The sequence below is a fragment of the Nannospalax galili genome, unplaced genomic scaffold (assembly GCF_000622305.1).
Source record: "Nannospalax galili isolate Female #2095 unplaced genomic scaffold, S.galili_v1.0 scaffold667, whole genome shotgun sequence".
Taxonomy (NCBI): domain Eukaryota; kingdom Metazoa; phylum Chordata; class Mammalia; order Rodentia; family Spalacidae; genus Nannospalax; species Nannospalax galili.
In genome coordinates, this window is record NW_008358387.1 from 1,904,725 (window position 1) to 1,931,547 (window position 26,823).

Below are 26,823 nucleotides of genomic sequence, written 5' to 3' on the forward strand. Positions count from 1 at the left end.
CACATCCTTTAAGTCATAGCAGACCATGTCGATAGTCCCAGTGATTGTCAGTATAGGACCTAGGCATCTCCACCACTGGCATGTGGCTCTCAGTGCCTTCCGGTGGGAGGAGACTCATCCTCACCCTGTGAATGTTAATTAAGCTCCACCAACTGCCTTCCTTTGAGTGATGGGAAATGAGCAAACATGAAGCACCCCCCAATTCAAGCAGAAGCTCCAAGAGGCACAGAAAAACTCAGTATACCTCCATCAGGGCCACATCCTCAACCTGAGGTTGATGGAGTATCTAGGGTGTCAGCACAGAAGGCAGCTGATCTGCACCCAACATGTGACATGGACAAGAAATAGACAGTTGGTATTATTTGTTGCCACCACAAAGCTCTCTGTGTGTAGTCCATACTTCACCTTCAAATATAAGGACATCAAGGCTCTAAACTTCAGGTAATTGGTTAGTACACCTATGTACTAGTTATTGGGACAGCTTGGATTCGAGTCTCCTTTTCATTTACACATTGAATTTTGGTCAAAGAATAAAGAAGCAGCTTTTTTAAATTCATGGGGAACCCATTCTCGTGAGTTCAGCATGGTCATGTTACTGATATTAATAGAACACTCATGTGATAAGAACTGAGAAGAGTCATATGGGAATACAGACATCTGGGTATGTCCCTAGCTGTATCCTAACATAGACAAAGTTAGGCCCAGCCTGTTGGTGCAGGCTTGTAAGCCCAGTGATTTGGGGGGGCTAAGGTAGGAAGATCATAAGCTCATGAACTGCCTGAGCTACAGGGTGAATTCAAGATTATCCTGGGTATCTTAGTGAGACCTTGTCTCAAATAAAAAGTCAAAAACAAGAGAGTGCTTGTACACAAAGCCCTGGGTTCAATCCCCCAACACTCATGGCATAAATTGGATGTGATGGCATGCCTATAATCCTAATACTCAGGAAATGGAGCTAGGAAGAAATTCAAAGTTGTCCTCGAATGTGGAGGCTGGGGATATATTTCACTGGTAGAGTGCTTGTAGGCACAAGACCCTAGATTCAATCCCTAGAACCACCCCCCCAAATAGACAAAATAAGCTTGAAATTTTTCAGTTCTGCAATTACCATATATCTACCATAGCTCATGTGGGATTAGAACCCAGACCCCCTTCCTCATAGTCAGACTTACAGACTGGCCTGCTCTATTATTCCTTTAGTATGATCAAAGAAAGACATTTCCAGGAGGTACTCTTTTTAAAAAAATGAATACACTATATACTATATTCTACCACCTCAGCCATCATGAAGTTTTCTCAGTAAAGCTCTATGAAGCCCAACTTGGTTTATGGATGTTTTACCTCCTTATTTGAGTGGGGAATGCCCATTTTTAATAATTCCCATGGCGTCTGCAGAACATGTGCTGCTGGGTGTGCAGCCTCCTGGAAACAATATGCCACCCCTGTTTCCAGCTGCTTACACTCCTCACCCCAAACTGTCTGGGTCTTCAATCTTACCTTCCTCTGGTTGTCCTATTTTTTAGCAGTGTAACTCCATTGCCAGGCTCAGGGGACCCTGAGGGGAATAGCTTCAAGCAACTCCAGCCTCCTGGATGCATTGATAAGATCTTTCCTGGGGAGGAGCTTCCTGAGCCAGCCAGGCCAGGGGATGGGCTATTTTGGACTAGCAGGTGGCAAATCACAGCTGGAGACAGCTGTCCACTCCTCCTACTGCCAAATGGCAGGCCCTTGAGATGTTCTCACTCTCCACAGTCCTGCCTCTTCTCTCCTAGAATGTCACCCTGACTCTGCAGTGTTGAAACTGAGCCAGGGTGTGTGACTTGCCTGCATAACATGCACAGCATCTCTTAGGCACGCTGCCTTTCTGACCAAAGGCATAAGAATCCAACAGTGGAAATAATTCAGCTTAAAGCTCATCTACTCCAGTGCCCTCATGCATGTGTGTGTGTGTGTGTGTGTGTGTGTGTGTGTGTGTACATATGCAAGTACATGAATAAGGGGGGCAAGCATACAAATGTACTTGTGCATTTGGAAGTCAGAGGACAACTTTCACTACTCAGGTACTGTCCACCTTAATTTTTTTGAGACAAGGTCTCTCATTGGCCTGAGGCTGTCCAAGTAGACTAGACTGACTGGCCAGGGAGCCCCAAGGATCCACCTGTCTTTGTCTCCCCAGGACTGATGTTACAAACCAATATCCTTATTTTACAAATGAAAAAAACTAAAAAAAAAAAAAAACTAAACAACATTGCCAAAGTCAGTAAATACAACAGCCTAGGATCTAGGCTATTGCCCATTGTGTAATGAAGTGCCCTCACAGCAGAAGGCAGAGGTGAAGCTATGCAGACACAAACTTCTCTGGTGTGAATTTAGTTGCTTAGATATGCATATTCTAAAAGCATCACACATGTGGGTCTGCAAGCTATGTTTGTTTTGTCTTCTGCTTAACCACATTTGAGCATCCTCCATGATTACAGATGGTTCTGCCTCCTTACAAAACCCTGGTCCCTGCTCTTGCCTTCACATCACCTGTGCTGAAAACAGCAGTCAGACTAATCTTTGAGAAATGTAAATCAGATCTCATTACCTCCAGCTTGAAAACCCTTCAGTGACCGCCCATCACTCTGAAGATAAAAGTCACCCTGCCCAGCCCAAGGATCAAGGCCTCCAGTGACTTTGCTTTCCCTCCCTCTCAGGCCTCACACGCCAGCACACATGCCCACATTTCCTCAAGTATTTGCACACACTTAGCACATCTCATCTCATCTCAAAAGCTCAGTTCACAGGACCATCGAGGAAGAGGGGACAGAAAGATTGCAAGAGCCAGAGGTTGGGGAGGACCAAAGTGAAACAGGGTCTTCTGGATATGACAGGGCTACAGCACTCATGAACTCACAGCAGCTGTGTTTGTCTGCACAAGACCTGCACAAGATCAAGCCAATCAGCATTCCAGCGTGGAGAGGGGAGGGACTTTCTTTAAGACTGTAGCACCTTGGAGGGTTGACCACACTCCAGTGCACAGCCACACACCCATGAGTATATGAACAGCACAAACTGGACTCAGTTGTTTAATTTTTTTTAAAAAGAGAACAGGAAGTTGGGAAGGAGTGAGGGGGTAGGATGCATCTGGGAGGAGTTGGGGAAGGAGTTGGAGAGAATATGATTAAAGTACATTGCACACATGTATGAAATTCTCTAAGAATTAATAAAAAATATTTTATTTTTTTAAAACTCAGCTAAACAGCACTTCCTGTTTCTCTTGACCCCACCTACTTTCAACTGCACCCTCAGATTAGCTCACTTACTACTCACCTTTTCAGCAGCAGTTACCTTTAGGTTGTAGTCCCAGTGTAGGCATGTATATGTAAATATTTGTAGGATAATTAGATGCGTGAATGTCTTCCCCATGAGACTGAGACTGTGAGGCAGGGGCTGCTCTGCGCTCCACACGTCCTTTCCACCCACCCTCAGTAGTACACCCCCAACCAATATTCAGTAGATGAGGGAGTCCATGGAAGTCCCAAAGGAATAGAGAATGTGGGCAAATGATAAAGGAGGCTGTCAGAGGAAAAGACCACTGTTGGCCTCCAATCCCAGTGAGTCTTTCCCTAAGACTTGGAGGACACCTGCAAACTACAGACCTCAAACTCAAGTTTGATAGGAATACTCCCATGTCTATTTTTAAAATCAATCGATTTCCTGCTCCAAGCTTCAGTCTGCCAGGAAAGGGTAGACACTACCCCTCCATTTCCCAGTCATGAACAAGAACACTGAACAGTCATGTGATGCCCTGGACATATCACAAGGCTTTGGAACACAACTCTGTCACGGAAACTACCAATTTCTTAACCCCCAGGAAGCACACACCCTCTCTCTCTCTCTCTCTCTCTCACACACACACACACACACACACACACACACACACACACACACACACACACACACACACAAATCTGCCCGGTTCAAGATACCTCTACACAGACAAGAAGTATCATGCTTTAGCAATGCCCTAAGAGATGTAGGCCCTGTGGGCCCCCTTCCCTTCCCTCCATTCCAGAGAAGAAGCACTGGGTGCCTCCTCTTCTCCTTGCCCCCAAACACATAATAGTGTCTCTTGAAAATATTAGGTCATCTGTGGGCTGAGGCTGCCTCTGCTGACATGAGTCCCTGAAGCAGGAAGCCCAAACAGACCAAGCAACCTACTTTACATGGGGACACAGAAGAGAGGCGAGAAAGCTCAAGAGTAAACGAAACTTCCAGTAAATAATCTTGCCTCTCAGTCATTCTGATCCCTTTACACCTCTCTCTCCCCGACCTGAGCCTGATGGACATGGGAGGGATAAGGGCCAGAGCAGAGAAAGAAATATCAGAGAGATGCACAAACAGGAGGGGGTCATCTGCAGGACCATTTTCAAAGCTAGACTTGGATACTCTCCTCCTCCCTGACATGACTATCCTCTTATCTGCCTCTACTGCTTTAAAGTTCTCTTTTGAGATTCTGATGGTGGAACTGTTTGTAACTTCATGGGAATTAAATTTCATTTAATTGGGTGGGTAAGTGTCTTCATCCATTTTCCATTCCTACAACAAAATAACAGAAGCTGGTTACTCTATAAAGAAAAGAGACCTGTTTAGCTCACAGTTCTAGAGGCTGAAAGCTCAGAATTGGATGGCTCTATCTATTCAGCCCTCGGAGATGGCTTCTGGCTATGTCACAACACAACAGATGGCAGGATATGACAGGAGTATATGTGAGAGCACACAGGTGGTGAAAGAGGATGTGAAAGACTGGGAAGTGGTCAGGTTCTCTAACAAACCACTCTCATGAGACCCAGTCCACGTCTGAAAAACAGCTTTAATCATTAAAGGGTAGAACTCCCACGGACTGTTGCCTTCTACTGGATCGCATCTCTTTTATTTTCTTCATGTGTACATATGTACCTGCTTGTCTGTATGTATACCACCTGTGTGCAGTGCCCATGGAGACCAGAGGAGGGCATCAGATCTCCTAAAACTAGAGTTACAGATAGATGTTAGCCACTGTGTGGGTGCTGGGAACAGAACTCAGGTCCTCTTCAAGAGCAGCCAGTGCTCTTAACCACGGAGCCATCTCTCTAGCCCTGGCGGGTCTCACCTCTTAAAACTCCATCTCTTCAAACTTACCACTGAGGATTGAGCTTCCAGCCCATGAACCTGTGGGAAGAACCTCTCTACACCAAAGCAATGAGGACAGGGGTCTTAAGAACAGACTCCTGTAAGGGGTGGGTGGTGAGCTGTGAGTAGAGGTGGCCCTCCCAGGATTGGACTGCTAGGCAGAAAGGACCCTAGACCTACCCCTTCACATCTGATCAAACCAAATGATGTCCTCACACCTGGAAACAAAAAGAGGATCCCTTATCTGTATCACCCCCTCCAAGAACCAGGGAACATCACAAAAAAGGATCAGAGAACATGTCAGAGCAGGAGGAAGGGGTAGAGTGCTATGCAATGGTGTCTTCATGACAGGACACAGTCATTGTACTCTTGAACTCCTGGCTTCTGTGATCACTGCATAAGACCTGTACAAGGCTGGTCCCATCGACATGGCATCACAGAATACAGAGGAACCTACAATGCCCCACCCTCTCTGAGGATCTACGGGCAGTTTGCACTTGCTGGAGGAAGGAGAGACAGTTTCTTCAGTTGATGTAGCCTCTAGCAAGCCTCTTCCTAATGTTCTTGTAAATAACCCCTTGCCTGTGTTCCTGTAAGTCATCCTAATTAAACTCTTTGGCTCATCAAACGGAAGAGGATCATATAAATATACCCAGAGAGGAGATTCTTTCAAGTAAGCTACAATCTGTTGATTCTCAAAAGACAAGATAAGCAGTAGACTGTGAGACTCCAGCCTATCAGCAAAAAATGGCAGTTATACACTCTCAAGTCAAGCTTCTGACCAGAAAGTGTTCACCTGAGCCCCTCTGCTATCTCCAGGAGCTCCCAACCCTCCCAGGAAGATCTGCCCATCCCACTCCTGTTGCTACCCTTGGGTGACCCGCAGGAGGCGGGGAGGGGTTATTTTCTTAGTTGATCTGCAGCAATAGCCCAGCTGGCTCATACCTCAAAGGCAAAGATTCCTCCTCTAGTTTGCTGGCACTGATTTGTGCCAAAGATTCAGGGAAGGGACAGACTCTAGCGCCCAGTGGGCCTCTGCCAGGCATGTGAGTCAGGATCAGGATGTCATCAGAGGAGCCACTGTGACACAGAATTGGAGCTGGGGTCATGGCGTCCTCTGGGGTAAGGCATCTCACCAGAAGCCTGCCCCTGGGTCCCAGGGGTGATAAGCAGGCAATAGCAGGGGCCTCACCCTGCCGTGTCCAACACAAGAGATAAAAAACCCAGTGATAAGGCTTTAATGGCTGTATTGGCTGTTGATGAGTACTTATTGAGTGAAAGAAACTGAGGGTGACACATGGCTTCCTATCAATAAATACTAACAGCACGGCATTCTGGAACTATCAGTGCTTCTCTGGGAGATACAGAAAGCATGTTGAAGTCTCTCCACATGTGATTCCTGCCCAGGCAGAAGAGATACACTATGCAGTGAGCTATGTTTATTCAATAGCCACATACTGGGTACGTACTCCACGTGAGTCACCATGCTGGGATTGCTGGCCAGAGGCCCCTGCAAGCATTAGAACTACTGCTCAGGAGTTGAAAAAGTAACTTATAAAAAAGTAGAGTGGTGGCTGGAGAGATGACTCAGCAGTTAAGAGCACTGGCTGTTCTTGCAGAGAACCAGGATTTGGTTCCCAGCATCCCCGTGGCGGCTAACAGCTGTCCACAACTCCAGTTCCAAGGAATCTGACACCTCTTCTGACCTCTGCAGGCATTGCATGACACAGGTGCACTTACATACATGCAGGTAAATCATTCATACACATAAATATAAATTAATAAATATTTTTTTAAAGAAAGTAGAGTTGGGGGCTGGAGAGAGAGCTCAGTGGTCAAAAGCACTGGTTGCTCTTGCAGAATACCCAAGTTCGGCTCCCAGTACTCACATGGCAGCTAACAACCATCATAACTGCAATTCTAGGGGATCCAATGCCCTTCTTCTGACCTCTGTGAACACTGCATGCATGGGGTGCACCTGCATACATGCAGGCAAAACACTCTTACACATTAAATAAATAAAAAATAAATAAATAAATAAATAATAAATAAATAAATAAATAAATGCAGCTGGGCATTGTGGTGCACACCTTTGGTCCCAGCATTCAGGAGGCAGAGGCAGGCAGATCTCTGTGAGGTCATGGCCAGCCTGGTCTACATAGTGAGTTCCATGCCAGCTGGGGCTATAGGGAGACCTTGTCTCAAATGAATGAATAAATAAATAAATTTTTTTAAAAAAGAAAGCTGAGTGGGTCAGGACAAGTGCAAAAGAGGTTCATGCAATGGAAAGAATGCTCAAGGGGAGCCTATGGGAAGGAAGGAAGAAGGAGGCAACAGGGTCTGTGCTGTGGAGACTCAGAGAGCAACATGGGCAGAGCAACACATGAAGGGGTGATGGGAACCTCCCCCTCCAATCCCAGCTCTGTTCCTTGCTAATGCGGGACCCTGGAACCTTCCTCACTGAAGCCTCAGTTTACCATCTCTGACAAGAAGAGGAAACAAACAGTGTGGATCTTATACCAGGACTGGGGAATGCGAGGGGTGGAGGAACAGATGTGCTCAGTATACAGTGCTCAGTGTCACCATCACCATAGGAGCTGAGCTGAGGCCGGAGCCAGGGAAATCACAAAAGGCTGAATCTGCATCACTCCCATGGAATGGAGTTGTAGGACCTGGGAACAAGCCGTGCCCAGGTGCCCGAGAGGGAGGAAGACTCTGTGGCAGTTCTCCGACTGTGGAGCAGGGTGGGCAAGGTAGCGAGTCCTGGATGAGGACAGCAGGAGCCTGGGCCTGGCGTTGCCTGCCATTTCTCAGCTGGCTTATACTGGCAATTCACCTGCAGCTCTGTGCCTCACTTTTCACATGTGTGAAATGGAGAAAACATTGGTGGCTCCACACTCCTTGGCCAGCAGTGCCACACAGCAAGAGCAAAGTGAATGTGACAGAGACCACACCACAGAGGCTCCACGGACATGTGTCTTCTCCTGCAGGTTCAAAGTTGGCATTGGACTGAATCCCCAACAGAGAAGGAGAGACGTGAGACATGTCCATCCTTTCATTTGCCTTTCAGAGCTCTGAGTCTGTCTTCCAACCTGACTGTACCTACACATCTGCCTGTGACCTTGGTAAATGCAGGGATAGCTTCTGGAGGACTGGGGTGGGACCCATGCTCCCATGTGATGCTGCTGCTGCCCACCCACAGAGCACACTTTGAGGAACCAGGCTCTCCAGAGGCCTGCAAAGACCAAGTGGTCCCATTTCCCCACTGCAGGCTGGTAGGAGAGGATTACACAGAGACACAGGCCTAGGGAGTGGGTTCAGGGAGCAAAGCTGTATGGTTAACAGTCCCCTTGGGATTGGGAGTGTCAGGTGCTACTCTGAATCCCACTGCTATCATTCTCCCTGCAACATGTGTCTCATAGATAGACGACTGCTTCTGTTTCACAGATAGGGGAAAAAACAAAACAAAACAAAACTAAGATCCAGAGAGGTTGCACCACTTGTCCAAGGCCACACAGCATGCTGTCCACAAACCTCAGAGTGAGAAAAGAAAAAAAGGAAACTAGGCGCCATGAGTGCTCAGGGGCCCACAGCCCACTTGTTAAAACTTAACAAAAACCAGAACCAGCCTTATCAAAAGGCTGCAGGACAGGCAGGCGTCGGTCAAGCCTCACAGATGAAGCCATAAAACAAGACAGAACTCCTGACCACCCTGGGGGCCCGATACCAGGAAATCTTTAGAAAACGTCTGTGCTTCTGAGGTCACCTCCCATTTAGCAATCCTATTTCCCCTCAGCCCCGGACCTTACCCCATACCCCTGCATACCTTTGAAATTACTGGTAAAATTACTATGTGTGTTTGAAATTAACCAATAACCGCGTTTCTGCTTCTGTACCCTGCTTCTGCCTTATAAAAACCCCCTGAACTCAACCTGGGGCGCGCAAGTCCTCCGAGGAGACTCTGTGCCCACAGGTACCTGTGTCCTAAATAAACCTCTTGCTGTTGCAACCCAAAGGCCGTGACTTGTCCTCCGTGGGTTCACTCTTACAAGAGCTGAACCCAAAGCAAAGGATAAAAACACATGACACATTCCATGACCATCCACTCCATCCAAACCTCACAGCAGAGGGGCCGCCTGTTGGAAGCTGAGTCATTCAACAGCAGTGACCTGAGGAGCTGGTCACCAGCCTCCCTGGTCCCTGGCCCACACAGTTGCTCTGCTTTCCAGTCTGTGAGCTGTCTTCCTTTTGAGTTTTTCAGGGTTTAAAAGCTTTGGCTCTGAGGCAGGACTGCCTGGCTTCATTGCTTACAAGCTGCTTAGCTTTGAAAGACTCAGTTCCTCATCTGATACAGTATGGACTCCACAGACTGCTAGGGATGATTTTCTTTCTTTTTTAAAAAATGCTTTGTATGATTTTATGTGTTTATGTGGTCTTGAGTGTATATATAATGTAAGTGCCCATGGAGTCTAGAAGAGGACATTGGATCCCCCTGGGGCTGGAGTTACAGAGGGTTATGAGCCACTGATGTGTGTGCTGGGAACCTAACATTGGTCTTCTGCAAGAGCAGGAAGTACTCTTAACCACTGAGAAAGATGTCACCAGTCCCTGACTTTTTCATGGGGGACAGGGTTTCATGTAGTCCAAATTGGCCTCAAATTCATTATGTAGGCAAGGATGACCTTGAATCTCTGATCCTCCTGTCTCTACCTTCCAAGTCCTGGGATTATAGGTGTGTGCATTCACACCTTGTTTATTCAGTCTTGGAGGCTGAACCCAGGGCTTCATGCATGTTAAGAAAACACACAGTTCAGGCTGGAGAGATGGCTCAGTGGTTAAGAGCACTGACTGCTCTTGCAGAGGACCCGGGTTTGATTCCCAGCACCCACATGGTGGCTACGAACCATCCTTAACTCCAGTTTCCAGGGGAATCCAAAGCCCTATTCTGACCTCCACGGCATTGCAGGATATGGGTGCACTCACATACATGCAGGCAATACACTCATACACATAAAAAAATAAATAAAATATTTTTTTAAAAAACATACAGTTAACCAAGCTCCATTCCCCAGCCCTAAGATTAATGTGACAATGAAGATTGAGCACTTATCCCAATGCCCAACACACAGTGTGGGCTCGGTAACCACTGCTGGTGTGATTACTAAGGTAAAAATTAAAGCAGGCCCCCAGCCAGCCACTGGGCTTGGGCAATGTGAAGACTCACTTTTTTTTGGAAAGTTCCAGGCCTTTACACCTGCCAGCACCTTCACACTGCCTCCTGTAGAACATGGAGACTGTGTCACTGGACAAATGCCTCAGTTTTACACCAAGAAAGCACTTTTCACAAACAAACATTTGCATCAACTTTTTGTGGTTATGGCCCAGGATCTGCTATGAATTAGACTTGAAATCCTATCTGGCCACCAAAGATGGTCCTGAGGCTGTGTCCCATCCCTGCCTGCCTCCCTCCTCTCTTGCCTGCTGTCAGCCGTCATGGCCCTGCATCCCCAAGGATCCTGGGATGAAAGAGAGATGCTGAGTCTGTGGATGGCAGTTGCCACACTGGCCCTCCAGGACTTGGTAACACTATTAAAAGATACCCCAAGTCATTACTGCAGCATTGTGGGACTTCACTGATTGCGGCTAATCTCTGACTCCTTTTGTGTTCCTAATGGAGGGGCGCCTCCTGTGAAAAAAGCCCATTCCATGCCTTCTTTTCTAAAATTTAGTTTAAGAAAAATAGCTAGGAGCAGAGTGTGATATTCAACAATTGAAAATGAGTGAGATAAGAGTGTAAATACAGAGCAGGCGAATCACAGAATAAAGTTTTATTCAGCCTGGCAGGTCCCAAAGACAATAGCCACCCCCGTGAACTCACCTCTGATTACATCAGTGAGAAATTCTCTCAGTGTTAGTGAGGCTTCAACAAACACCCTCTGACACAGTTAATCTCCCTTTCTAACAGCAAGAACAGCCAGCACTCCTGGGCAGAGCAGGGCTGCAACCCCCGCCAGTGGTTGTATGACTCTATGGCTTGGTTCCTTCTGCTGTAAAATGGGATTAACAGCCCTCCTTTCGGAGAACCAAGGGTCTTAAACTGGGTGACTGAATGTGGAGTTTGGCAACACTAAAACGTCTCTGAAATGTAACATGGAGCACTATGTGCCTTCACTGAACGTACAACGCATACTTTGCAATGCACAAGCCATCACACCACACAGCACCAAAGAGCTGCCTGGAAAACCTCAGCTCAGACTCCAGACTACTGCATGCTATGAACTGCAGCGCTCTTAGTTACACACAAAGTTCTCTGTTCTTATAGAAATATAATGGTTTAATTGTGGAAAACAAAGGCTTTTAATATTTTCCTACCATCATTTAAGTATCAAATCAGTGTATCTTTGGGTTATACTGTATCATGTTAAACAAGCACAGCCATCTCATCTCATTAATATGCAAATTGACCTCTGTCTTTGCTAAATGGTAAAATCATATATATATATATATATATATATATAAAATAATTGCTTTTAAAATAAATTTGTGATTTCTTCCCAGTAAATATTTGACACCTATTTTATATGCCTACAGACCCAGAGTCATGTAATTATTTCTCCCATGAAAAGGGGTTGTCGTCCTGGTTAGCATAGCCTAGTCATCTGAGAGCAGAGCCTCAACTGAGGAACTTCCTAGGTCATATTGACCTGTGGGTGTGTCTGTGGGGGATTGTCTTGATTGTTAATTAATACAGGAGGGCCCAGCACACTGAGGGTGGCCCTATTCCCTGGGCAGGTAGCCGTGAACTATATAAAAGCTCGCTGAGATTAAGTCTGTCTGAGAGCCAGCAAGCAGCATCCTCCATGGTTCCTGCTGTACTTCCTTAGCTGGGAAGTGAGTTCCTCGGTCAGAAGTAACATGAGGGAGAGAAAGCAGGCCTGCCTTCAGGTTCTGCCTTGACTTCCCTCAGTGATGGACTGTAACCCGTAAGTTGAAATAAACCCTCTCCTCCCCTAACTTGTCTTGGGTGAGGGTATTAGTCACAGCAACAGGAATGAAGCTAGAACACGTGTCACAAATGAAAAGAGTTTAAGAAGCCCTGCCACAAAGTAGCCAGGAGGATTCAGTGAGGAGAGTTACAGGTTACAGTCACAGCCCCAGCTGCTGTGAGGTCAGAGTTGCCTGGAATGCAGCAGCTTTGCTCTCCTTGCACTGATTTTGAATATGACCTTCTACTTGGGGAACATGGTTCTGGTTTTCCATTTTTAACAGCAAAATAAAAAATATATTTATAAGAGATGTACTTCACCCAGTGGGGCTGGAAAGATGGCTCAGCAGTTAAGAGCACTGACTGCTCTTGCAGAGGACCTAGGTTTGATTCCCAGCACCCACATGGCAGCTACAAACCATCCTTAACTCCAGTTCCAGGGGAATCCGAAACCCTCTTCTGACCTCCGAGGCATTGCATGACACAGGTGCACTCACATACATATACATTCATACACATAAAATAAAAATAATAAATAAAATATTTTAAAAAGAGATGTACTTCAAAGTGCAAAATAGTATTTGAACCCAGAACAGATAATAGGCAATTGCAGCAGAAATCATGAAAATGATGTTGAGTGATGAAATTTGGGGAAGCCTGAATCAGTTCAAGTCATGTACGTTACAGGAAAGGACCTAAAGCTCAGATAGAGAATGTGACTTCTGAGGTCACACAGCAAGCTAGCAACAAAGTAGATCTAGGATTTTAGCACTCTGGCTCTGGTCATTAGATTGATAATATCCTAAGAAAGGACAACTTTAAAAGACATCCCTTAGATGGGGGTGAAGAGTAGGCAGAGGAGTGTCAATCAAAAGTAAGGATGCATGAAAAGCCATAAGGAATGCTAGTACTTTGTAAACTAAATAAGCAATCAATTTTTAAGGAATTTGAGCAGAGGTACGTGTCCCATATGCATAAATAAAGCTGTTTCCAGAAGCCATATATTATTAAATAAAAATTCAAGTGCCAGGGAATAGACCTCATACGAGGCTACCGATGCTACCAAAACATCAGGCTATTGCCATTGTGACTAGTTGCCCACAGGAACCAGATGGTAAGATCCTATTGCTGATGGCCCCACAGACTTGGCTATAGCACATAGAGAAATCAAGCTAGAACTGAGCTGGAAGCTTCTTCCTGATGACTAGCTTTCACAGGACCAAAAGGATCTATATACACTGCTGGGAGAGAAGTCATCAACAGTCTTATCCAGCTGTGAACCCTTCATGCTATAATACAGACTTGCCAGGCAAGATATGCCCACTAGTGCATTAGTGGCATCAAGGTTATAGGAATAGCCAAACACCCTTTGATTGGATTTGAGGCTCTATCCACAGGAGAGAATTCATGCCTGTTTCTGTAAATAAGGTCAGAAGCCTATGGCTGGGGAGGTCATAGGCCCTTGGGGGGAGCCTACTACTGTTAGGCCTATCAAATCACCTTCTACATTCTCATTTTTATTCCATAGATTAGTGCTGCTGTGAGCTTTGATCAAAGAAGCTTCTTTTTGCTTTGGGCAGTGGTTACTACAGAGTTTTATAGCCAGTTAAAGTGCTGAGAATAAGCAACTGTTGAATGTTCAGACCTAAACTGGATATCTAAAATACTCCCTCCAGGGTTCAAGGAACATCACAGAAGAGGGGGCAAAAACAATGTAAGAATCAGGGAAAGGGGTCGTATGTTGCAGAGCACTGTCTTCTGGGCATGGTATGACTCATGAACTCATGAACTCACAGCAACAAGACCAGCACAAGACCTGCATAAAATTGGACCTGTCAACATTTTGTCATAGGGAATGGGGAAACTCACTAAGCTTTATCCTTCCCTGAGAAGGCAGTTAATGGTTTTTGGTGAAGGGACAGTTTCTTCAGTGGTATAGATTAGTAAATTGTTCATGACCCTAATGAGACTCCTTGGGTTACACACACACAAAAAAATAAAGTAGAAAAGAAACCAAAAAGATAAAAGTGATCACCAGAAGTGAGAGAGGGATCAGAAAAACATATTATAGGTACAATTAATATATACTAATAAGGGGCCAGAAAGATAGTTCAGTGAGTAAAGGCATTTGCCGCAAAGCCTATTGACCTGAGTTTGATCCCTGGGACCCATAAGGTGAAAAGAGATCTGACACCTGAAAGTCATCCTCTGACCTATACACACACACACACACACACACACACACACACACACACTATGGCACATGCATGCTCATATACATACATACACACACTATCAGGGCTGGAGAGATGGCTCAGCAGTTAAGAGCATCAGTTGCTCTTACAGAGGACCTGGGTTCAGTTCCCAGCATCCACATGGCAGCTCACATATATACACACACTATAAATAAATAAAATGTAACAATATATACTAGGAGAGAACCTACCATTATTATTCTGCCAAATGGACATAGTATTAAATTGACTCCTAATCTCTTCTCATTGTGCCCATAGAGCAGTTCATCTCTCAATCCCCATCAGAGAGGCTTCTTTTGGAAGTACATGGCAATTAACACAGAGACCCACAACTGAGCAGGTGCAGAGAATAAGAGATGCGGAATGCTCAGTCCTAAATGGGGCACTATGTCATACTCCTCCTCCCAAGGCTTGGGAATCACTGTGGAAGAGGGGGCAGAAAGACTGTAAGAGCCAGAGGTGGTGGATGACTACAACAAAAGTGTTTTCTGGATACAACAGGGCAGTTGCACATATGAACACACAGCTGTTGTGACAGCATGCTTGAGATTTGCACAAGCTCAAGCCAGACAAAATCCCAGCATTGAGAGGGAAAGTAGGCATGAAGTCCCACCGCTATCTGAGGAGCTATTGGCAATTGATAGCTGCTGGGAGAGGGACCGGTGGTTTTTATTAAGTGTGTGACCCCTGGTGGGTCACTCATGCTCTAGTGGATGATCCCACACTCAAGAGTACATGGGAAGCACAAAGTGGACTCAATAGGTTAAAAAAAGGAAGAGGGGGCACAAAGTTGTGTGGGTTGCGGGGGTAGAGGACCTGGGAGGAGTTGTGGGATGAATAGGATCAAAATACACTGTATGAAATTTTCAAAAAACTAATTTTTAAAATGAGGAAGAAAAAACAAAAGCACTAAAAACTAAATAAATGGTTTAGTGGATAAAGCGCTACCCATACAAGCATGAAGATCAAAGTTTGGATTCTTAGAACCCACACAAAAGCTAGGCAGGTGCAGGAGCCACCTGTAATCCCAGCACTGGGGAGGCAGAGACCAGATCCCAGGGCAAGCAGGCTACAGTAGCTGGAATCAGCAGTTCTGGGTTCAGTGAGAGACCCTGGCTCAGGAAGATGGAGAGTCATCAAGGGAGATACATAACATCAGCTTAGGGCCTTCACACTCACGTGCACACAAGTGCATCTCCACATGTGAAAGCATGCATACACACAGGCACACAGACCACACACACATACACACACAAATCAATAAATAAATAGCATCTCTTGAAGTGAGTGTCTATCCCTTGAAGCCCTAGAACTAGTGGTCACTGCTGTGGAAGTCCTTAGCTACATGAGCTACTTTGCTTCATAAGCTCAGTGAATAAACAAGGAAATCGGATCATTTTCAGGGTTTTCAAAGAATTCAGGCAGGGCACAAAAATAACTTAGAACTCTAGATACTGTTTTCTTTGGAGCATGTGCAAGATATGCCTTTGGGCGTAATTCTTTTTTTTTTTTTTTTTTTTTTTTTGGAAAAGCATACTGTGATGACTTTTCATAGAAGCAGAAAAGAGCAGGAGAGAGGATCTGTCTCACCAGAGAACAAAGGATGCTGTCTGTGGTCACCATGTAGCCTCATCATAACAAGATGACATTGCTGGGTGAGATCAGTCTAATGGCAATTGAACTGTAACAAACAAATAGCTTTCCACCCTGCTCTGAGTGGCTACTGGCTCCACACCCAAACACCACATTCCCACCCCTCTCATCCTTGTTCTTTTGGAGGCAGGGCTAGACGCCCTTTTCATTCCCAGATTTCCTTGGGCAGGCACTATGGAGACTGGGGTGTGAGCTCAATGCTAAAGTATGAGTGAGCAGACTCTTTTCCACCCCACCTACTCTAGAAGCACACTCTACCTCCGCAGCATCCATTCCTCTAGGAAGACCAGCCTCCACTCTTACAAATGGGAACAAGGCAAAGAGAAAGAATTTGAACTAAAAGAAAAAAAAAAGGTCTACCTAGGGGTGCAAGCTCCAAGAAATGGGGGTACATACAAGCTCCAGGATTCTATGTGAGGGTCACAAATGCACATATCTTTAGCAGTCAGACACATTGTAGAATGAGAGAAGCAGGCCCACTAGAGACAGTGGAGACCAAGAGACTATGTTCATCTCTCAAAGGACAACAGTGTCTCAGTTCCCATCACCTGTTCCCTTGAGATTCAAGCTCTGTATTCCCAGATATTCCCACAGTTAAAGAGAAACCAGGAGTCACAGTGCTTGCATGAAGCAGAAGCTGTTATCCCAATCACTAATAAATTGGGCATGGTGGCACATCGCCTGAAATTCCAGAGCTCCAGAAGTGGAGGCAGGAGGATCAAAAGTTCAAGGTCATTCTCAGCTACAGAGTGGATTTGAGGGAAGCCTGGGCTACATGAGACTCTACCTAAAAAAAAAAAAAAAAAAAAAAGATGCCAAGGACTTTGATCTCACAGAGATCCTGCCTCTGCCTCCCAAGAACTTGGATTAAAGGCATGTGTCACCATACCTGGCACAAATTGGCCTGATTTTAAATGTCAGAAAAAAATTTTTGTTTCTTCCAAACTTCACTGGAAGTTCCACAGGGGCCTCTGTGTGCAGCTGCAGCATCCAGCATACCTGTACCTGTACCCTGTCCCTGCCGAAACATTCCCAACTTCAGTCACCAAACCTGACCCATGACTCCCCTCATCACACTTCAGTCTGATCCTCACCTAACTGTAGATTTGCCTTTGCCTAACCAAGTCTTCCTCTTGGTTTGAGGAGGAGCAGTGATTTCATTGGTTGGCTGACTGGTTGGTTGGTTGACTGGCTGGCTGACTGAGGAGGAGCAGTGATTTCATTGGTTGGCTGACTGGTGGGTTGGTCGGTTGGTTGGTTGGTTGGTTGGTTGGTTGGTTGGTTAGCTGGCTGGCTGGCTGGCTGACTGGTTGGTTGGTTGACTGACTGGCTGACTGAGGAGGAGCAGTGATTTCATTGGTTGGCTGACTGGTGGGTTGGTTGGTTGGTTGGTTGGTTGGTTCGTTGGTTAGCTGAGTGGCTGGCTGGCTGACTAGTTGGTTGGCTGACTGGCTGGCATGTAGCCTTGGCCTACCCAAGTCCTCCTTTTGGTTTGAGGAGGAGCAGTGATTTCATTGGCTGGCTGACTAACTGACGTTGGTTGGTTGGTTGGTTGGTTGGCTGGCTGGCTGGCTGGCTGGCTGGCTGGTTGATTGGATGGATGGATGGATGGATGGATGGATGGATGGATGGATGGACGGTTGATTTTTGAGGAGGATAAATAATATTTAAGGCGCTGAAGAAGAAGCCAACAACAGAGAAGAGAGGAAGTCATATGAGGCTCTAAAGTCTAGTGGGGAAGCCAGGATGACTGCTCATTCTTCATTTAAACCTCAAGCTTGAGCTCAGTGCCAGGAACACAGTAGGTGCTTAATAAATGTTAGTGACCAAACGACACAATGAGGGAACAGACTGGCAGGCAGATGGAGGTGCTGTGCTTTGTATAAGGACTGACACCTGCAGTCTGTAGCAGAAGTGTTAGCCGTTGAGATGGGTTCTGGGATGGCGCACCTGGGACTGACAAAGACAGCATCAGACTTGGTGGGGAGGAAGGTGGAGAATTTCAAATTACATAGTCTGAGTCAGAGTTGGAATATGTCACTTAGAGACAGAAAGTCTGTATTTGAGTCATCACTCTGCTAATCAGCAGCCATGAAGTTTGGGACAAATCACGAACTCCACATGATCTTGGTTCCTACATCTGGAAATGGGGGTCAGGGTACAGAGCCCCCACCAGTGACTGGGGGTGGTCAAATAAGAGAATGAATTTTAAAGTGCTTTGTAATCAGAAAGTTGGCCAGACACGAGAGAGGGGAGCAAGAAAGTCAAGTCACAGAGAGTCAGAGGGACAGTGCAGGCTGGCATTTTCCCTACATCACTGAATATGTCCAGACAACTGTTGGCTCAGCTTTGGCTTGAGTCACCCTGGGTAACAGGTGACTGGTCCCTCTGAAGTTTGTCCCTGACCTAGATGATTGGATGACTGAGTGGGAACAAGCTCATGAGCTCGGCTACGGATAAAGCTACAAGAGAAGCCAAAAGAGGAAGCAACCTCCCCACCTGGCCCAGGGACAACAGGATCATCTGTGACGCTCAACCACTATCTGTCTCCAAGGTACACCTGTAATGATTCTTCCAGGACTTCAGTGCTGGTGAAGGGACTCTCCAAGGAACCAGTTCATCCAGGATGTGGATTACTTATGTTCATAACCTGTGAGTTTACACAGATCCATTAACAAAAATTACATCTGGCAACCACTTCTAAACAACTGTAGCAACTGTGGTTTTCAGTAGTAAGGTAATAAAATAGAGCAGCCATCCTCTGCCCTGCTGAGTCCCTCTGCCCCTGACATCGGCAGCCAGAAGCTAGTGAGCCCTGGACATAGCTATGCCACTTAGGACCACTTAACTTCTCTGAGTCTTTGCTTTTCCATGAGAAAATAGAAATAACAATGGCCATTTTCATGAGAAGTTGCTAGATCAAACATATTTGCAACGTGCTAAGTTCAGTATTTATCTCAGAGAAAGATGTCTATTTCCAGGACACTTCAGATTCCAAGATTAAGTCTAATCCCTTCTTCCCTGAGATATGGAAGATTCTAGAATATAAAAGGTGAAACTGCCATCTAAATAAAACTATGTAGGACAGGGGCTGGAGAGGGCTCAGCAGTTAAGAGCCCATATGGATCTTCCAGAGGACCTGAGTTTGGTTCCCAGGACCCATATCAATCAGCTCATAACTGTCTATGCCCCCAGCTCCAGGTGATCTAATACCCTGTTCTGGCCTTCATGGAAAATTAAAGGCACAAACTCACACATACATCATATAATTTTAAAAAATAAAAATAAATCTTAAAAAATAAGATGGTAAGTGTCTGAGGAAGACACCCACAATCAACCTCCAACCTCTACCCACACATACACGTAAACCCATACTCACATGAGCATACACATAGACCACATATACATGGGCATGTACACACACACACACACACACACACACACACACACACACACACACACACACACAGAAGGAAGTGGGTAGAATATTCAGGACAGAAGGTACTTTCTTGGAGCCAGAAAGCATCTTGAAGGTTCAAAGCAAGCTCTTTGGGGAGACAAAGAGGACCCCACTTGGGATGAGTTAAAAACCACCCATAAAGCCTTCAAACAAAAGAGATTCAATTCTGTCTGTTTTGTTTTACTTTATGCTGTACGTTTGGTTTCTTGGAGGAAGGTGTAGGATTTTGCTTGATGAAAGGTTTTCACTAGTAAAAAATAACTCAACCTCTTCACTGTGTAATGACAGAAGCGGAGACCCACAGAGCAGTAACTGGCTCAAGGACACATTGTGACTATGTTCCAGACAGAAGATTGGCTCTATATCTCTGAATGCTTGTTAAGCATAAATCATAATTAGTCTAAATTACTAATTATTAGATCATTACCATCCCTGGTGCAACTATTCTGTCCTTAGATCAATGTTACATTCTGCGCAATCTGTTCCTTCTCCTAGGATACACAGGCAGAAAGGTCTATGTCTCATCTAGAGGGAAGAGGAGACCCTCCCCTCAGGTGCAGGTACCACATGGCTGGGATCCCAAGAGACTTCAAGTCCTCTCATTCTGCTTTAATATTCAAATTGGTTCACCGAAAAACAAATTAAGACAAATAAAGAAGAAAATAACATGAAATCCCAGACTAGAGGGTTTCTGTTTATGCATAGTATCTAGTCCCAGGCAAGCCATTAAGTTTTCATTGTGATATCCTCATGTACATAGACCTGGCAGATATTGAGTGTTTGTCTGAGCCAGGCCCTGGGCCCAGCTCTTAAAAACCTGACCTCTCAGGAAAGTCTCTCAAGAACTCTACCAGACAAGTAGTAGTATTCCCATTCTTCAGATTAGGAAAGACATGCAGAGGATGAAGTAAGTAGTTAAGATCATGGACAGGGTCAAAATCTGAAATCATATCCCCGCTCTTAACCATCCTATTGATCAGCTTTCCACTACTGTAATGAAATACCTGAGATAATCAACCTAAAAGGAAGAAGGGTTTGTTTTGGCTCACAGCTGTGAAGCTTTCAATTCAGGATAGATTGGCCTCATTGCTGCAGTGACTGCACTGTACATCACAGTGGGAGCATGTGGTAGAAGAGGCCCAATGGCCTTATGTCAGGATGTGAAACAGAGAGGAGGAGACTAGGGTTCCACAATCCCCTTCAAGGAAACCCCACTCCAGTGACCTAAAGCCTCCCATCAATCCCCAGTTCTTAAAAGTTCTGTCACCTCCCAATAGGAACAAGCTAGAGACTAGACCTTTATCATTTAGGCCTTTGAGGACATTTAAGATTCAAACTGCAAGGTACCAGCAAAATGGCTCAGTAAGGGTGCTTCCTGAACAAGCCTAATGACCTGAGTTCAATCTCCAGACCCCACATACAGATGGAAAGAGAGAGCTGACTGCACAGTTGTCTTCTGACTTCCACACGCATTCCATGCACACATGGCTCCCCTTGCATACACAACATGCACACACAAATAATAATACTAAATAAAATTTTGTAAAAGCTCCACACTGTGGCACATAGTATTCACCATACAGCCTTGTGCAACGTATAGTTTCAACTATCTGTGCTCAAATAAACAAAAGGCAGAGCAAGTAAGCAGCAAGTACCCTCCTGTTCCTCTACCCACTGGCCACAGCATTAGATGAGTATAAAGCAGATGTCCAGGGGTCCATCTCGACCATGTGCCTTTGTAACATCACCACCTGTACACGGGGACAGTGACCCTAGGACTTAAAGCCACACTTTGTACTCTACCTACATGTGAGCCAATCATATCATCTGCTGATCTGAGAAGTGGCATAAATATGGGCCAAGTTTTGTCACTAATCTCCAAGAGCCATCCAGCCCTTCAGAGGGATGTTGAAGGGAAGTTTGGGCCACACCCATTTTTCTCCTTAGATGCTCTCCCTACAATCCATCTCCCAAAACAACTGTGCTTTCTGTCTCCTGACCAAAAGGCAGTTGGTGAGGAGACCTTGTTCCTGGTGTTTACTTTGACGTCAAAATGGAGATGTAGGCTGGAGATCTTGTTCCTGGTGTTTACTTTGACATCAAAATGGAGATGTAGGCTGGAGAGATGGATTAGTAGTTAAGAACACTTGCTACTCTTACAGAGGACCCAATTCAGCTCCCAGAACCTACATTGGGGAGCTCATAACCACAGTAACTCCAGTTCCAGAGGATTCAACATCCTCTTCTGGCCTCTGTGGGCACTACACCTATGTGGTGCACATACAGATAAGCAGTCACATATACATTTAAATTTTAATTTCTTTTTAATAGAGAGAAGACAACTCCTCTGTGCTAAGATGACCACTAAAGATCCAGTTGATTAAGAAACTCTTACTTGGGACCTAGGTCTAGTCTATCTGCAGTCTGTGGGAACTGGGTCAAATCAAGTTGAGCTGCACTAGGGGACCATCCAAACCCTCAGGAGACTCCAGTAACATATGCCATGTCCACCAAGTCCCTACCCAGGAACCCTGTATTAGTTAGTGCCTGGATGGAACTTCTTCCTAGTCCAATAGAGATAAGAATGGATGGCTTCTTGGCACAGCTGGGCTGAATCTCAGACACAGATTTAAGAAAAAAAGACAAGCTATAATCCCTCTTTATCCAAATAACCATTCCCCTCCAATCACAGTAATTCTTTGATAATCCATGTCTCCAAGCTAGAAGAGGGACAGCAGGAACCAAGAAATGGAAAGCCATTCTTTCCAGCCCACTGAGACCTGCAATGTGGAATCCACACATTCGCATCATCAAAAATAAAAGGGACTGGAGAGATGGTTCAGTGGTTAAGAGCACTCGCGGCTCTTGCAGAGGACCCGGATTTAGTTCCCAGCACCCACATGGCAGCTAACAACCATCAGTAACTCCAGTTCCAGGGGAGCCAATATCCTCTTCTGACCTCCACAGGTATTGCATAACACACGCAGGCAATGCACTCATACACATAAAACAAAAATAACAATAAAATATTTTTTAACAAAATAAAAATGAAAGAGGAAAGGGGAAAAAGATGACCAAGGGGTGCCTGAGACTACACATTGCAGGGCCGCTGGGTGGAACATGAAGACTTCCTCCTTCGGCCAGGGGCATTGGTCTTCACCATGCCAGTCAAGTATCTATGTTGCCTTTGTGTTCTTGAAATGAATTGACCTGTTTCATTTGAACAAATGGACCAATTTTTCCCATGCCTGGCAACATAGCCTCTGTATTTCACTGCAACTTAGCAAAGTTTCTCACATAACAGTTCTGTACGCCTGCCCAGCTGATGAAACATTCAACTTAATCACCTAGGCCATGAGCCAATGTGATTCCTGGAGGAGAAAGTCAAACATAACAGTCTCTGTGTAACAAAGGTCCAAGGCGCTTGGAACTCAATGGAAAACAACTCTCTTTGGAGCTGGACCCAATTACAGTGGCTTGATCCTCTTCGGGGCATTGGATTCCACTGTTAAAGACTAAAAGCCACTAGATACAACACTCTTCATCCTAATCTCTTTGCTGCTTAGAGTGTGCTTTGTAGTATGGTGTTCCTTGATTTCTATGGCCTGCTCAGTGTGAAGGGTCATCCTGCCCCTAACCAAGGTCTGCTGCAGACCTGCCTGCTTAGCTGGGACTGAATAGTTAAGACCCACCTGGCTTTCAAAGGCTGAGACACGTATGTATTTCCTGTTGGCATACATATGTGTGTGATCACACATATATAATTAATGATGTATCTATATATAAAGATACCAATCTATATTTTATTACTTATATCTGTGATGGTAATCCAACTCCAGAAGTTTCATCTCCTGTTCCCTTGTTTATAATTCTCAAATTTTGTTCGATATATTCATTTTCATTGTTGCTATGGCAAAAAAGTCTCTGTCAAATGCAACTTAAGGGAGGATGTCCTGGCTTGTTTGGGGGGATACAGTCTGTCATGGCAGAGGAAGTCAGACAGGAGGAGGGTGAGGCAGCTGATCACATTGCATCTACAGTCATGAAGCAGAGAGAGATGAATGCTGGTGCTCAGCTTGTTTCCTCCTTTTTATTTGATCTGGGACCCCAGCTCAGGGGATGGTGCTGTCCACATTCAGGGTGGAGCTTTCCTCCTCAGTTAAACATCTCTGGAAATTCCCTTACAGATATGCCCATAGGTGTGATTCCAAATCCAATCAAGTTGACAGTGAAAACAATCATCACAACAGGTTAGTCTTTATCTCTCTTTCCAGATTAGAAGTCACTGGGATAGAACCATCTCTGTATCCCCAATTCAAGAGAACATCAGTAGGTCTTTAAGGGAGGATCTTAAAGGAGCATTTTCCACTCTGATACTTTCCATCCTAGATACCAGTACAGGACTGGCTCACAGTTGGCACTCAGTAAATATTTAGCAACCTAATCAGGAGGTTGATTAAAAGGTTGACTTGAGTCAAAGGTGGCTTCAGGTCATCAACTCTACTCCCTTGGTTAGGCAGAGGTGGAGGGGACCTCAGCCATTAGTCAATAAACACATGTATATGTGATCCTGTAAGCTCCACAGGACAGATTAGGTCTCTGAGCCAAGGATTCTCGGGCAAGCCCTTCATCTAAACCCCAGAAAGCAGCAGTAGAGGACTTAGAAAGATGGAAAAGAAGCTAAAGCATGATGTGTTAATGTGCAACTGGGTGATGTTCCCAATGAGACTTCCTGGAAGCCATGTAGCATAGGCCTTCTAGTTGCCCCCATGAAAGATATTTACTACTGACTCCCATCTGTTGGTTAAAGGCTACCTTGCAGACGTAGTCTCCGGCACTTCCAGAGAACCCTGCTCATTAGCTGAGCGTGATGTTGCAGCATAAGAAAGCTACAAGGCTGAGTCATGGGGATGCAGTGAGAAGCTGCTGAGTAAAGGAACGAAGAGTCCAGGAAGCAAGGCAGCTGCACATGTGTAGCTAATATAACAGGACTCCCTAGAGCACGTGGCACAGCCCAGCACACAACACGTACCGAAAATGTGTATAAATGAATGCATTTATTCTGTTGTATTTATTTTTAAGAAGTTTCGCTTTTCTTCAAAGGAAATCCTATGAGCAAAGTTTAAAATATACTGGAGATTAAAGAGGCGGGCATTCCCTGAGTTAAAGTCCAAAGCTCCATCACCCTTCCTCACTACACACAGACTTATGAGAAGAGCATTTGGGGCACCTTGGAGCACAGGAAGCCCTGATCTAATTCATCCTCCTCAGTTGTCAAGCAGGACAATGAGAGCCACGTCTCTGGTGATACAGTGAAGATGGCCCAGAAGAGCTGGGCAGTGAAGATGGACGCCACCCCTGAGCTCAGACTGAGCAGGACACTTGCCAGAAAGTTGCTGGAACCCTGGATAAGGACTGGGATGTTTCTCTCCAGGCCTGCGGGGAAGGAGGAGCCTCATTGCAAAGTAACAACCTTCGCCATCACCAAGAAAATGTTGTCATTCATGTCAGCACTCCAGAACCACATGTCAGCAGCCAGGGGACATGTCAGCACCATCCACTGTCACGGCTTCAGAATCTCTTTACACACATGCCAGAGGGGCTATCATCATAGATGGCAGACTCTGTAGAATGGGTCCCCTTGTCCCTAAAGGGTGACCCGGAGCAAGCTCCTGAGAAATTTGAAAACACAAGTTTGTGCTAGAGAGTCAAGTTCGAAGTCAGTAAGTTGGAATGAACTGTCAGTTTCCCTGGACGGAGAAGGAGAGAAACATGGAAGAAATGCTTCAGCCTCGCCTTCCAGCAGCTCTTGGATTTCCTGTGGCAACATCCAGATCCTGGGCATGGCACCCACCCCACTAAGACCAGACCTCCTCTCACTGCCAATACTGAGAGGTCCCAGGCCATCTGCTTTCCTTCCAAGCCTGACAATCAATCTAAAAAGCAGGTGAAAGAGCCATGTCACCTACTGGTTTTATAGAATCAAGGGGTGGGGTGGGGTGAGGAATAACCCCTCTTCCTTGTCTTTATGAAATACTGGGATGGTCCCTCCGCTGACCAGAAAGGTGTATGGAATTACCGTAAGGTGTGTACCAACAACAGACAAATGTTATGTCTTAAAAAGTTTTTCATAGACACTTTTAAAAGAGATGTATCTTTGCTCTGGAAACTGTTATTGAGTATGTTAAAGCTGTAATGAAATAATGCTTCTTCTAAAAATATTTTTTAAAAAAGAAAATAGCACTTCAAAAAAAAAAAAAAGAAGCAAAAAAAAAAAAAAACTTTTTCAAAAGAAAAATTACAAAGAATGATTTGAGGTGAGCTCCAGTGGAAATTGGTGTTCTATCCTGGTCCGTCTCCCAAAACAGAACACTAATGGAGCATCCCAACCAGAGCATCTTGCCTGACCTTTGCATTCATTTATTTTCATTTAGTTTCAGTGTGTGTGTGTGTGTGTGTGTGTGTGTGTGTGTGTGTGTGTGTACTCAGTTGTGCAGTCCACAGAGGTGAGAGGCCAGAGTTTGGCATTCTTTTCCTCAATTGCACTCCATCTTATCTTTTGAGACAGGGTCTGTCATTGAACCAGAAGTTCACCATTTTGATTGACTGGCTGCCCCACACACCCCTGGGATCTGCCTATCTCCACACCTGCAGCCCTGAGTTTATAGACACACACCACTGCTTCCATGTGGATGCTGGGGATCTGAATCCAGATCCTCCTGTTTGTGTAGCAATCACTTTACCCAATGAGTCATCTCCCCAGTCCTCCGTCTCTGCTTTCAGAGATGAAATTTGGAGGCCCAAAGGAGGGGAAATGACTTGCCTAAGTTAACAAAGTTAATGAATGGAACATTTGCCATTAAAATGTCAACTTTCCCTGTTTCTAGTCAAATGACTTTTTTCTATGTCAATCAAAACAAAATTTAGTCTTGTTTTGTTTTAGCTCTGCTTTTCCTTCCTTTTTTTTTTTTTTTAGCTCTATACCTGGCTCTTAAACTCTCATTAAGTATTTGCTGAATGGGGGCTGGAGAGATAGCTCAGTAGTTATGAACACTGGTTGTTCTTGCAGAAGACCTGGGTTCGAATCCCAGAACCCACATGGCAGCTAACAACTGTCTGTAACTCCAGTCCCAGGGGATCCTACAGCCTCTTCTGACCTCCACGGGTATTGCACGATATGGGTGCACTCACCTACATGCGGGCAATACACACATACACATAAAAAATAAATTAAAAAAAAATTTTTAAGTACCAAATGAAGGATCATATGACTACTTGGACACATCCTTCTCTGAGGGAAAATTTAAGTGGTTTGG